Source organism: Salvelinus sp. IW2-2015, linkage group LG16 (assembly GCF_002910315.2).
Source record: "Salvelinus sp. IW2-2015 linkage group LG16, ASM291031v2, whole genome shotgun sequence".
Classification (NCBI taxonomy): Eukaryota; Metazoa; Chordata; class Actinopteri; order Salmoniformes; family Salmonidae; genus Salvelinus; species Salvelinus sp. IW2-2015.
In genome coordinates, this window is record NC_036856.1 from 25646201 (window position 1) to 25658797 (window position 12597).

The window sequence follows — 12597 nt, forward strand, 5'->3', positions numbered from 1 at the left end:
GGCATAAATGATTTCAACCTTCTTCATTGTAATTAGACGTTACTAACAACAAGAAGGCTTTGTGTTGGAGACTATTTTTTCATATTTAAGAAAGGCCTACCTTTTTGACAGATGAAATTAGGCTATAGGCTGTTATATTGCTGTGTTGTGTTGCAACACAAGATATATTTATAGATTTTTTMMGGTCAAGTCCTCCACCCACCATGCACCTTTTTAAATAGTCTACCTCCATGTCAGTGAAGGGCGGTTAATTTAAAACCAAGACTGAAATTAACGGTGCATGAGAGGGTATGACATATGCCTATCTTGTTAGCTTAAGAAAATAAAATTATAGAAAGTGATCTATAACAGCACTTTGGTCTGAAACAAGCCGTACAATACCTGGGAAAGACGTGATGCAAATGGGAATATAATTTGTTTGTTTCTTCGACATTCAGAAACCGAGCTACAACCTATAGCCGAGGAGACATTCAGTTTATGTACAATAGAAGATGTTTAAACCCAGAGCTTTTAGGGAAACACCTGTGACCTCTGGTTCAGTTTAGCCACGGACGAAGAGTAGTCAGTAGTTAAAGCTCACATCTTTTCTACGTTGTCTGGGGTGGAAAGGTAGTCCTAATTTTTGAAAGTACCATGCTCAGAATCCTAATGATGTCTCCGATTGTATTATTTGCAAACAGGGAGAGTTTCGTTGCAAACAAGATACACTGATAAAACTAACACATACTGTACGCCTATCTGTCTGTCCATTCTTAGCCTGTAATTCGGTGATTTGTATGGTATAAAAAATAMTCTGCTAATGTGTAAAATGACATGCAATGCTTTTACTATACAGGAGATCATTCCACCCCTACTCGTGTCCTTGGTGGTCTGCGAACCCACTCCCTTCTGGCCCCCAACCTTGAGTTCTATTTCAGTTTCTCAAACTGCGTATCTAAGGCTCTGGTCTGTCCAAGAAGTGAGGGGATACAGAAGACATGTTATTTTCTATCCATTTTGTTTGATTTACTATTTTGGGTTTAGGGGAGGGTCACTTTTTTTCCAAGATTTCAGTGYGGGTTTATGTAAGATATTTTGCTGAAGGGGGGGGGACATCCATTTTCATTTCAGAGGTCCGATTTTCTCCATGTAACCCTTATTCTAAATAAAGTTAACTCCCTACACTCTTCTCTTTGATCCTTCATCATCATCCCTTTCACTTAATATTTCTATGAAAATATTCCTAAATACTTTTGAATTGGTGTAGCTACTCATGAAAAGTTTATTTCAGCACTATTAAAACCATTTTCTGCCATCAACTGACCAAATCGCCCTCTAGTGGCCTCATGGGTGGAATGTCATTTCCAAATTAATAAACATAATTTTAAAAAACTGCTGAAAATCCTGTTTCTATGTCAAACGGTTTTGTTATACTTCAGTCAGCGCCCTAAAATAAGATGTATATAAAGTGTAATATTGGGATACAAACTCATGTAATACATGTCAACTCTATATGTGACATGGTACAGGTGGCTTCTTTTTTTAATCCCTTAACCATGTGTATACTTTTGTTTAAAAGTAGATTTGTTTAAGACTACCAAGAAACACTCTGTGTGACCCTGATTTAGCCCACTGTAGTAAGGACTTTTCACTACCTGAGTTGCCCTGCGATGTATAGTACAGCAAAAAGCCAACTTCTATAGAGAACAAACTTCCATTATTWTTWTTTTTCCCTCTTTCTCCTAAACACAAACCAACATACACAAACATTACAGTTGCCTACCACACAGCTGCAAAACTGCACACAGTGCGGGATGATACATCTTTCCCCTGTGTGTACCTGAGCGGAAGTCCCCTGGGGAACTGAGATTGTACAGCCCCTCCCTCCCTCCTTCCCCCCTCCCTCCTCTATCTGCTGAACTCATTCCAGAGTCTGGACAGGACTTCATAGGGGGGGGTCATTATACTACAGTACACTGATATTAGTACTGCCCCCAGCACTGCCACCACGCACTCCATCCACTCAAGAGCCATAAAACTGTCTACTTCTGTTTTATGTCAGTGAAGAGAGGCTAGTGGCTAGCCCGACAGACCCCATCAGAGAAAGTCTGGACCTAGATTGCAGTTATAAATACAGCCATGAACTATATTTTGAAGTTATTGTACACTATTACATACTCCAAGTCAAACTGGTGCAGTTTAGAGYGCTGACATTTGTTATATACGTTTATTTGACTCATAAATCCATGTGTTGTGAGAGAACATTGCCTGATGTAGCATAATGCCTAAAGTAACAGTGGACTTCACACTTGAACTTGTTAATGGCTGAGCTGGGAAAGGGGCATTGTGGTTGATGTACTCTGCTTTATTCCCCTCTCACTGGGGCACTTAAGCCAACGCAACAATGTTTGGGGAGCTCTGTGACTTGTGTCCAGCCATGTGCCCCTCCACTCTGCCCCTCGCCCCGGCATCTCGTCCCCAGCAGGAACAGGAAGATAAATATTTCTGCTGGGATGAAACGGGGGGAGTGTGAGGGAGTGTGGATGGCAGGAAAGCTACGGTGACTTCCTCTGACCCAGACCGACTTCACGGCAACGGTGGTTGTGATCAATGGCTATGTTTGACTGAGGCACTGACCTAACCTGGTGACTTGGAGGGCGGGTAGGGGAGGGGACGACTGGACAGGGTCTCTCTGTGGTGGAGAGGGGGTGGGAGGTCACCTTTCCTGAGGAAAGGCTTTTAAATTTAGTGTACGTGGCCTAATATTGAGTTGCATCCCTGTTGAGCGTGAAKAACCCAGCAACATTGCAGTTCTTGACACAAACCAGTGAGCCTGGCAACTACTACCATACCCCGTTCAAAGGCACTTAAATATGTTGTCTTGCCCATTCACCCTCTGAATGGAACACATACACAATCCATGTCTCAATTGTCTCAAGGCTTCAAAATCCTTTTTTAACCTGTCTCCCCCTTTAATCTACACTGATTGAAGTGGATTTAATAAATCACATCAATAAGGGATCATAGCTTTCACCTGGATCCACCTAGTCAGTCTATGTCATGAAAAGAGCAGGTATTCATAATGTTTTGTYCACTCAGTGTATATTTGTCATTGCAATCATGAAATGCTTAGCTGCAGCAGCCCTTTCCCAGTGTGTGTACAGTACTTGTGTGTCTCTAAGATAGATTAATTGTACAGTAGGCTTGTGTGCTCATATGGAACACGTTTCTAGACATGCGCCAGTGTGCGTGCATGTGTGTGTGTCACACATTTTCCGCTCCCACAGTATTCATACCTCTGCTTTCCTTTGTGAGAATGCATGACTCATGATTCTTAATAACCATTTATCCATGAATGTTATTCCTCCCGTTCAGTGCTTCAGCACAGTGTGTCTACAGCTGCCTGTTCCAGACCACTTAAAGTGCACAAAGCCTAACACGTGTTGTGTCCATGTAACTTCACATTCACATGACTCAATGCACTATATCACTTAAAGCAGTAGTTCCCAACATTTTTCGGCTTACTGTACCATCAACTGAACTTTGCCCCTGAAGTACCTCCTCATGCCCATTTTACCAGTAGGCCTATGATCTCATGAGTCTTCTCAAGTACTCCCTGTGGTTAGGCCAAGTACCCCCAGGGTCCTAGTACCCCTGGTTGGGAACCACTGACTTAAAGTATACAGTTGAAGTCGGAAGATTACATACACCTTAGCCAAATACATTTAAACTCAGCATTTCACAATTCCGGACATTTAATACTAGTAAAAATTTGTTCTGCCCACAAATGTTCTATAGGATCGAGGTCAGGGCTTTGTGATGGCCACTCCAATACCTTGACTTTGTTGTCCTTAAGCAATTTTGCCACAACTTTGGAAGTATGCTTGGGGTCATTATTCATTTGGAAGACCCATTTGCGACCAAGCTTGAACTTCGTGACTGATGTCTTGAAATGTTTCAATATATCCACATAATTTTCCTGCCTCATGATGCCATCGATTTTGTGAAGTGCACCAGTCCCTCCTGCAGCAAAGCACCCCCACAACATGATGCTGCCACCCCCATGCTTCACGGTTGGGATGGTGTTCTTCAGCTTGCAAGCGTCCCCCTTTTTCCMCRAAAGATAAAGATGGTCATTATGGCCAAACAGTTCTATTTTTGTTTCATCAGACCAGAGGACATTGCTCCAAAAAGTATGATCTTTGTCCCCATGTGCAGTTGCAAACCATAGTCTGGCTTTTTTATGGTGGTTTTGGAGCAGTTGCTTCTTCCTTGCTGAGTGGCCTTTCAGGTTATGTCGATATAGGACTCGTTTTACTGTGGATATAGATACTTTTGCACCCTTTTCCTCCAGTATCTTCACAAGGTCCTTTGCTGTTGTTCTGGGATTGATTTGCACTTTTCGCATAAAAGTACGTTCATCTCTKYGAGACAGAATGCGTCTCCTTCCTGAGCGGTATGATGGCTATGTGGTCCCATGGTGTTTATACTTGCGTACTATTGTTTGTACAGATGAACGTGGTACCTTCAGGCGTTTGGAAAATGCTCCCAAGGACGAACCAGACTTGTAGAGGTCTACAATTCTTTTTCTGAGGTCTTGGCTGATTTCTTTAGATTTTCCCATGATGTCAGTTTGAAGGTAGGCCTTGAAATACATCCACAGGTCCTCTAATTGACTAAAATTATGTCAATTAGCCTATCAGAAGCTTCTAAAGCCATGACATCTTTTTCTGGAATTTTCCAAGCTGTTTAAAGGCACAGTCAACTTAGTGTATGTAAACCTCTGACCCACTGGAATTGTGATACAGTGAATTATAAGTGAAATCTGTCTGTAAACAATTGTTGGGAAAATTACTTMTGTCATGCACAAAGTATTGGTCCTAACCGACTTGCCAAAACTCTAGTTTGTTAACAAGAAATTTGTGGAGTGGTTGAAAAACAAGTTTTAATGACTCCAAAGTAAGTGTATGTAAACTTCCGACTTCAACTGTACATAAACATAATTGGTATGATCTATATAGGGTCCACTTTGTGATCATATAATGCCTAAACCTAATTTGTCCTTCATCGACATCTTTGCCTTCTGCGTCCGATGTTGCCATAGCAACCCACGTGCCCTCCTTTCATAGCAATTGCTGAACCGTTACAATCCTCTGAAATAAATGAATCCATCTTACAAAGGTTTTTCCCCATCTGAATCATTCATTTTCTGAATAGCACAGTGGAGTCCTTGTTCTTCTCCCTGCACATACCTGGCACACACAGTCACAATTATAGATGCTTGTATTAATAATAGTGTCTCCCTTTTAATTGCTTCCTATATTCTGCTGATCTGCCTCTAAGACTACATTTATTTTCTGCCAATGAAAGATGGAAATGTCGCAGCCAAAGCCTGTTGAGCCGTTTTCACAGTGTATGTTTAGGATTTCACAGACTAGTGCTGAGTGACTAACGAAATTGACCGACATCAGTTCAATAATTTGAATTCCATTTTTTTTGTGTGAGCTCAGTGCAGTTTCTCTAGAGATAAATCAGATCAAGACCGAACTGTGCGATGTAGTAGAGAGTTGTAGTTTCCAACAGGCCAATATTCTACATAGTTTAGTGTAGAAAACCTCATAATTAACTACAATGAACATAATCCACTGCGCACCTACTTGTCCAGTCTGTGTGGGGCAGAAGAGAGAAGAGACAGAAGACACATCAACCAATCAGTAAAATGTATTTATAAAGCCCTTTTTACATCAGTCGATGTCAAAGTGCTGTACAGAAACCCAGCCTAAAACCCCAAACAGCAAGCAATGCAGACGTAGAAGCACGGTGGCTWGGAAAAACTCCCTAGAAAGGCAAGAACCTAGGAAGAAACCTATAGAGGAACCAGGCTTTGAGTGGTGGCCAGTCCTCTTCTGGCTGGGCCGGGTTGAGATTATAACAGTACATGGCCAAGATGTTCTAACGTTCATAGTTGACCAGCAGGGTCTAAAAATAATAATAATCACAGTGGTTGTAGAGGGTGTAARAGGCCAGCACCTCAGGAGTAAATGTCAGTTGCCATGATCGAGAGGGATGGAGAGCAGTTGCTTCGCGAGGTATCTCTACCTGAAAATACATGATCGTAGTTGGTAATCACCAGTCATAAAAGTATGCCTTATTTACTTTGAAGAATGACTAAAATTGTGATTTTGTCAGACAGCATAGGCAGCAGCTCTATAGAGATGAGATGAGTCAATAGAGATGATATTATTTTTTACATTAAAGTAAAGTGAATAAATAATAGTTAATAAGTGATAAGCAGTAATGGGCAGTCACTACCACCATGGGACTTTTATTAATTGCTTTATTATGTGTTGTTACAGCATTCAACTCACATAATGCAAAGTGCATTTCATGTAAAAATCGAAACTGTGATTATTATTTAATAATCAAATCGGTCTAGAAGGCCTCTGAAAGGCACACAGACCCTGGTCTTAGAATAGAACCGTATTAACAGGACTCAGAGTGATGGTTAGGAAAGTTATAAGAATGGAAAGTGCTGAACAGCTTTCTCAGGTTGCAGTAGTGATGACAGCAAATGGCCATTGGAGGGCAATCAAACCTAAAAAAGAAACATCCCTTGAGTGAATGGACCATCTTTGTCTTGACTTATCAGTGATGAATAAAGCTGCACCAAAAAGATGTGCATGTAATTGTCTAACGGCAGATAGAGTGACACACTCTCTTTGCAGTGATTCAGCCACTCTTCTCACTAGAGAACCTTTGCCAGTTTGGAGAGTACAGGGAGAGCTGAGGATAACTGGAAGGTGGTGGAATTTGTTCCAGATGATAAGCATGAAAAGGCACATTTAAAGGTTGAACACTCCAGTGCACAATTCTGAAAAAATACATTTTCTGGAAATTTGCGGGCAAGTGTCCAACATGTACGGCCCTGCACATGTCCTGTATATTTTATATTTGTATTTATTATGGGGCCCCATTAGCTCAGCTACTCTTCCTAGGGTCCAGGAGAATTAAGGTAGTTATACAATTTAAAAACATCACAATACATTCATTACAGAATTCACAACACACTAAGTGTGTGCCCTCAGGCCCATACTCCACTACCACATATCTAAACTAAGCAAAAAWACAAACGTCCCTTTTTCAGGACCKTGTCTTTCAAAGATAATTCATAAAAATCCAAATAACTTCACAGATCTTCATTGTAAAGGGTTTAAACACTGTTTCCCATGCTTGTTCAATGAACCATAAACAATTAATGAACATGCACCTGTGGAACGGTCGTTAAGACACTAACAGCTTATAGACGATAGGCAATTAAGGTCACAGAAAGATGACCAGGGTCCCTGCTCATCTGCGTGAACGTGCCTTAGGCATACTGCAAGGAGGCATGAGGACTGCAGATGTGGCCAGGGCAATAAATTGCAATGTCCATACTGAGATGCCTAAGACAGAGCTACAGGGAGACAGGACGAACAGCTGATCGTCTTCGCAGTGGCAGACCACGTGTAACAACACCTGCACAGGATCGGTACATCCGAACATCACACCTGCGGGACAGGTATAGGATGGCAACAACAACTACCCTCCAGCATGACAATGCCACCAGCCATACTGCTTGTTCTGTGCYTTATTTCCTGCAAGACAGGAATGTCAGTGTAATGTCAGAGCACGTCTGGMACCTGTTGGATCGGAGGGTGAGGGCTAGGACCATTCCCCCCAGAAATGTCCGGGAACTTGCAGGTGCCTTGGTGGAAGAGTGGGGTAACATCTCACAGCAAGAACTGGCATATCTGGTGCAGTTCATGAGGAGGAGATGCACTGCTGTACTTAATGCAGCTGGTGGCCACACCAGATACTGACTGTTACTTTTGATTTTGATCCCCCCCTTTGTTCATGGGCACATTATTCCATTTCTGTTAGTCACATGTCTGTGGAACTTGTTCAGTTTATGTCTCAGTTGTTGAATCTTGTTATGCTCATACGAATATTTACACATGTTAAGTTTGCTGAAAATAAACACAGTTGACAGTGAGAGGACGTTTCTTTCTTTGCTGAGTTTACAACACAAAATCCATGTGTACGTGTGTGTATAGTGTGTATGCATGTGTCTGTACCTATGTTTTTTTATTAAATTATTAAAAATTWAAAAAATTACCCCCTTTTTCTCCCCAATTTCGTGGTATCGAATTGCTAGTAGTTACTGTCTTGTCTCATCGCTACAACTCCCGCACGGACTCGGGAGAGGCGAAGGTCGAGAGCCATGCGTCCTCCGAAACACAACCCAACCAAGCCGCACTGCTTCTTAACACAGCGCGCATCCAACCCGGAAGCCAGCCGCACCAATGTGTCGGAGGAAACACCGTACACATAGCGACCTGGTCAGCGTGCACTGCGCCCGGCCCGCCACAGGAGTCGCTAGTGCGCAATGAGACAAGGATATCCCTGCCGGCTAAACCCTCCCTAACACGGACGACGCTAGGCCAATTGTGCGCCGCCCCATGGGCCTCCCGGTCGCGACCGGCTGCGACAGAGCCTGGATTCGAACCCAGAGTCTCTGGTGGCACAGCTAGCACTGCGATGCAGACCAGGCCTGTCTGTGCCTATGTTTGTGTTACTTCACAGTCCCCGCTGTTCCATAAGGTGTATTTTTACCTGCTTTTTAAATCTGATTCTACTGCTTGCATCAGTTACCTGATGTGGAATAAAGTTCCATGTAGTCATGGCTCTATGTAGTACTGTGCGCCACCCATAGTCTGTTCTGGACTTGGGGACTGTGAAGAGACCTCTGGTGGCATGCCTTGTGGGGTATGCATGGGTGTCCGAGCTGTGTGCTAGTATTTTTAAACCGACAGCTCAGTACCTTCAGCTTGTCAACACCTCTTACGAAAACACATCAATCTCTCTTCCACTTTGAGCCATTAGAGACTGACATGCATGTCATTAATGTTAGCTCTCTGTGTACTTTTAAGGGGTAGCCGTGCTGCCCTGTTTTGAGCCAACTGCAAATTTCCCAAGTCCCTCTTTGTGGCACCTGACCAGTAGTCCAGGTGCGACAAAACCAGGGCCTGTAAGACCTGCCTTGTTGATAGTGTTGTTAAGAATGCAGAGCAGCGCTTTATTATGGACAGACTTCTCCCCATCCGATAACAGATAACACTGCATGTGCGTGGACATGCACTGGCATGTATATCTCCGGAAACGGTTCAGTAAATCCCCTGAAATGACCACACATTCACCCACGTACCAGGACACATCTTGAAATTCCAGTGTACGTTTGACATCTCTGTTCATGTCCGCCCACATCTCTCCCATACTTTAAACTATACTATAACTAAGTATCTCTTAGTTCCTTGAATAAAACACACAAATCCACTTAATCTCTTCTTGAAGGATGATAATTAATTTCAGTAGAGCAGGGGAAGGCAGGTAATAGTACCTGCATTTAGAATTGCAGAGCCTAAAAACTAAAGTAACCCCCATGGAGACTCGATCTGGGCCAAGCTAGATGACTCCTGCCAGTACTGAAGTAAATATGAACGAGTCTATTCAAAATTCTAAGACAAACAAAAGTGTTTTAAAAATAATCAAGCACAGTAATGACAGACGTCATCCAGCTTGGCCCAAGGAGAGCCTCCATTGGGGTTACTGGGGTGCTATAGTGTTGAGGGGTCCATGGGATCTAGGTTGTTTTGATGAATACTCCCCTGCCATGATCCGTGTGGCTCTCCAAGTAGCTCTGGTCCCTCTCCAAGTAGCTCTGGTCCCTCTCCAAGTAGCTCTGGTCCCTCTCCAAGCGGCACTCGACAAGGGCTTAGTTCTTGACAAAGGGCTGAGAGCACCTCACTCCGGAAGTAGGGGGGGGCTTGACAAACCACACTGGTTTGCCATTTGCAGGCCGTACTCCTCATCGCTCATCAGGTCAACATTAACTCCAGTCCAAATGTCTCTCATCTTCTGCAAGCACTCTGGACCGTGCCTCTAGAAGCAAAAAACTGAGAAAACAATAGAACACAGTAAACAAATGCATCAGTCTCAAGTCATGCATATTCATATAATTAAAGTCTGAACTTTACTTTAAAGCCCCACCAACCCCAGATTGAGAGATATTAAAGTGGAATTCTAACCTTTGACATATATCACTCTGACCTTGATGGTAGTTCCCCCCAAAATGTTTGATATCTTGTGAAATTACAGAGATTATTGGACTATTGTGAAAACAATAGTTGAATTCCATCCACCTGGTTGAAAGGGGCTTCCCTTGCCTTTGGCTCTGTGCACTGGATGTATCACCCACAAACACTTACCCAAAGGTCATTATAATCAAACAAGATATGCAAATTGTGCATGTGATACTGGCAATGTCCAGAGCTACAGGCATGTGGACTAGATTAGGACACATATTTTTTGGCAAAACGTGTACCTAGCTCATGAATACTGTTATTTTCTGTAAAACAGTCAATGCAGTTCTGATACAGAGGCATTTAGTGTTACGACAAAGTACAGCAATCAGTGATTATAATGGAACTTTGGTGGCAATAGCAGCCACTCTACACCAGGTGGGTGGAATTCAGCGTCTGTTTTCATTCTACTCTTCTAGACTCATATATACAGTATAACTTGAAACATATAATAGGGCCATGTATGTACTTTTTATTCCAAAGACCAGGAGTAATACAAGAGTAATAAACCTAGTGTTACACAGAAGCTACCTGTACAAGCAAATTATGAAAGAGGCCTGTGTATTAAATGGGATAAAACAAACATGAAGAACTAGCTAACAACAACATACGCTAGTTAGTAGCACCTAGCGTTGAGCTAGCTAACTTTAGCAGTAAGATAGACTTTTCATGAAAAGTAAACTTAGAAAATACATCGAATTTGATTGGTTCATATGAGCACATCTAAAAACACCTAATTTGATCCATGCTTTGTGAAGAAGAAAAAAAAGATATCAGAAATAAAAATTACCTGAGATACCATCTTGTTTTACATACAAAGTTAGATAGCTAGCCCACTCGTTTTCACATGGTCAAAACACTTACATTATAATTACATTATAATTATAATGTACATTATAATGCACAATTGGGTATTTACTATCACAGAAATTCACATATCACATAAGTGTTCGTGGATGTGTTGGAGTGTGAAGGAAGGCATAGAAAATTCCCACCCACAACCGTGCACCTCAAATTTCATGGGAATATAGCAGATCCGATTTCACCCAGAAACTCTGCTTTTCATGCAGTGCATTATTTCAGCTCCAATGTCTGGCCATGCCCAGGAATTTAAATCCAATTAAACTGCCTGCTATTTTTAAACCTCTGTCCTAAGAGCGACAAGGAATCCATGGGCTTGTTTTGGTTCTGATATGAATGTCCCTAAAATATAATTGACTAAGCACCACAGACTCTAGTGCCTCTGAATTAGGGAAGATAATCACACGGTATTATGTCATCCAGTGCATCCATTTCCAAGCAACTTCACTAATGGACATTTTACAAACAAGAGTGCATCAACAAAAACTTTTTTTGTTTGGCCAGATCAAATTACTGTAAATGTTCAGTTTCATAAGTCTACCTCACAACTCAAGCAAGTATTTCTCTGGTGTTTGGGTGGTCAGCACTGGGACAAATAGCATGTCACCTGTGTGTTATCTTTAATGTTGTTCAGTACTCCTTGGTATTGCCATATAAATGCAGATACACTATAAGGACCTGTTACACCTAATCTGCAACATTTCAATTACAGTTCTTTGCTGTTCTCTTTAAAAATAGATCTGACAATTTTAGATAATGATGCATAATAGCCTACTTATCACAGGGGACCTTTAAAAAAAGATATGCTCGGTTCCAACTCTTAGGAACTGCAAGGTTTATTTGTTTGTTGCCATAACATGTTCTGGGAAGAGGTTGCTTCTGGGATTGGTTTGTTCCAAGAAATTAAATGTATTATTCTGCTTTGAAGGTTGTATATTTATCCTTATGTGTATTTGTGCGGAAGAACACTTACATGATACTATTTTAGCAGAGCAACTTAGAGGAACAATTAGGGTTAAGTGCCTTGCTCAAGGGAACATCGACTGATTTTTCACTTAGTTGACCAAATCAAATTTTATTAGTCACATGCGCTGAATACAACAGGTATTTCACCTTACAGTGAAATGCTTACTTACAAGTCCCTAACCAACAATGCAGTTAAAAAAAATATGAATGAGAATAAGAGATCAAAGTAATTAAAGAGCAGCAGTAAAATAACAATAGCGAGACTATGTACAGGGGGGTACTGAAACACAGTCAATGTGCCGGGGCACCGGTTACTTGAGGTAGCATGTACATGTAGGTAGAGTTATTAAAGTGACTATGCATAGATGACAAAAGAGAGTAGCAGTGGTGTAAAGGGGGGGGGGGGGGGCAATACAAATAGTCTGGGTAGCCATTTGACTAGATGTTCAGGAGTCTTATGGCTTGGTGCCAGAAGCTGTTTAGAAGCATCTTGGACCTAGACTTGGCGCTCCGGTACTTCTTGCTGTGCGGTAGCAGAGAGAACAGTCTATAACTAGGGTGGCTGGAGCCTTTGACAATTTTTAGGGCCTTCCTCTGACACCGCCTGGTGTAG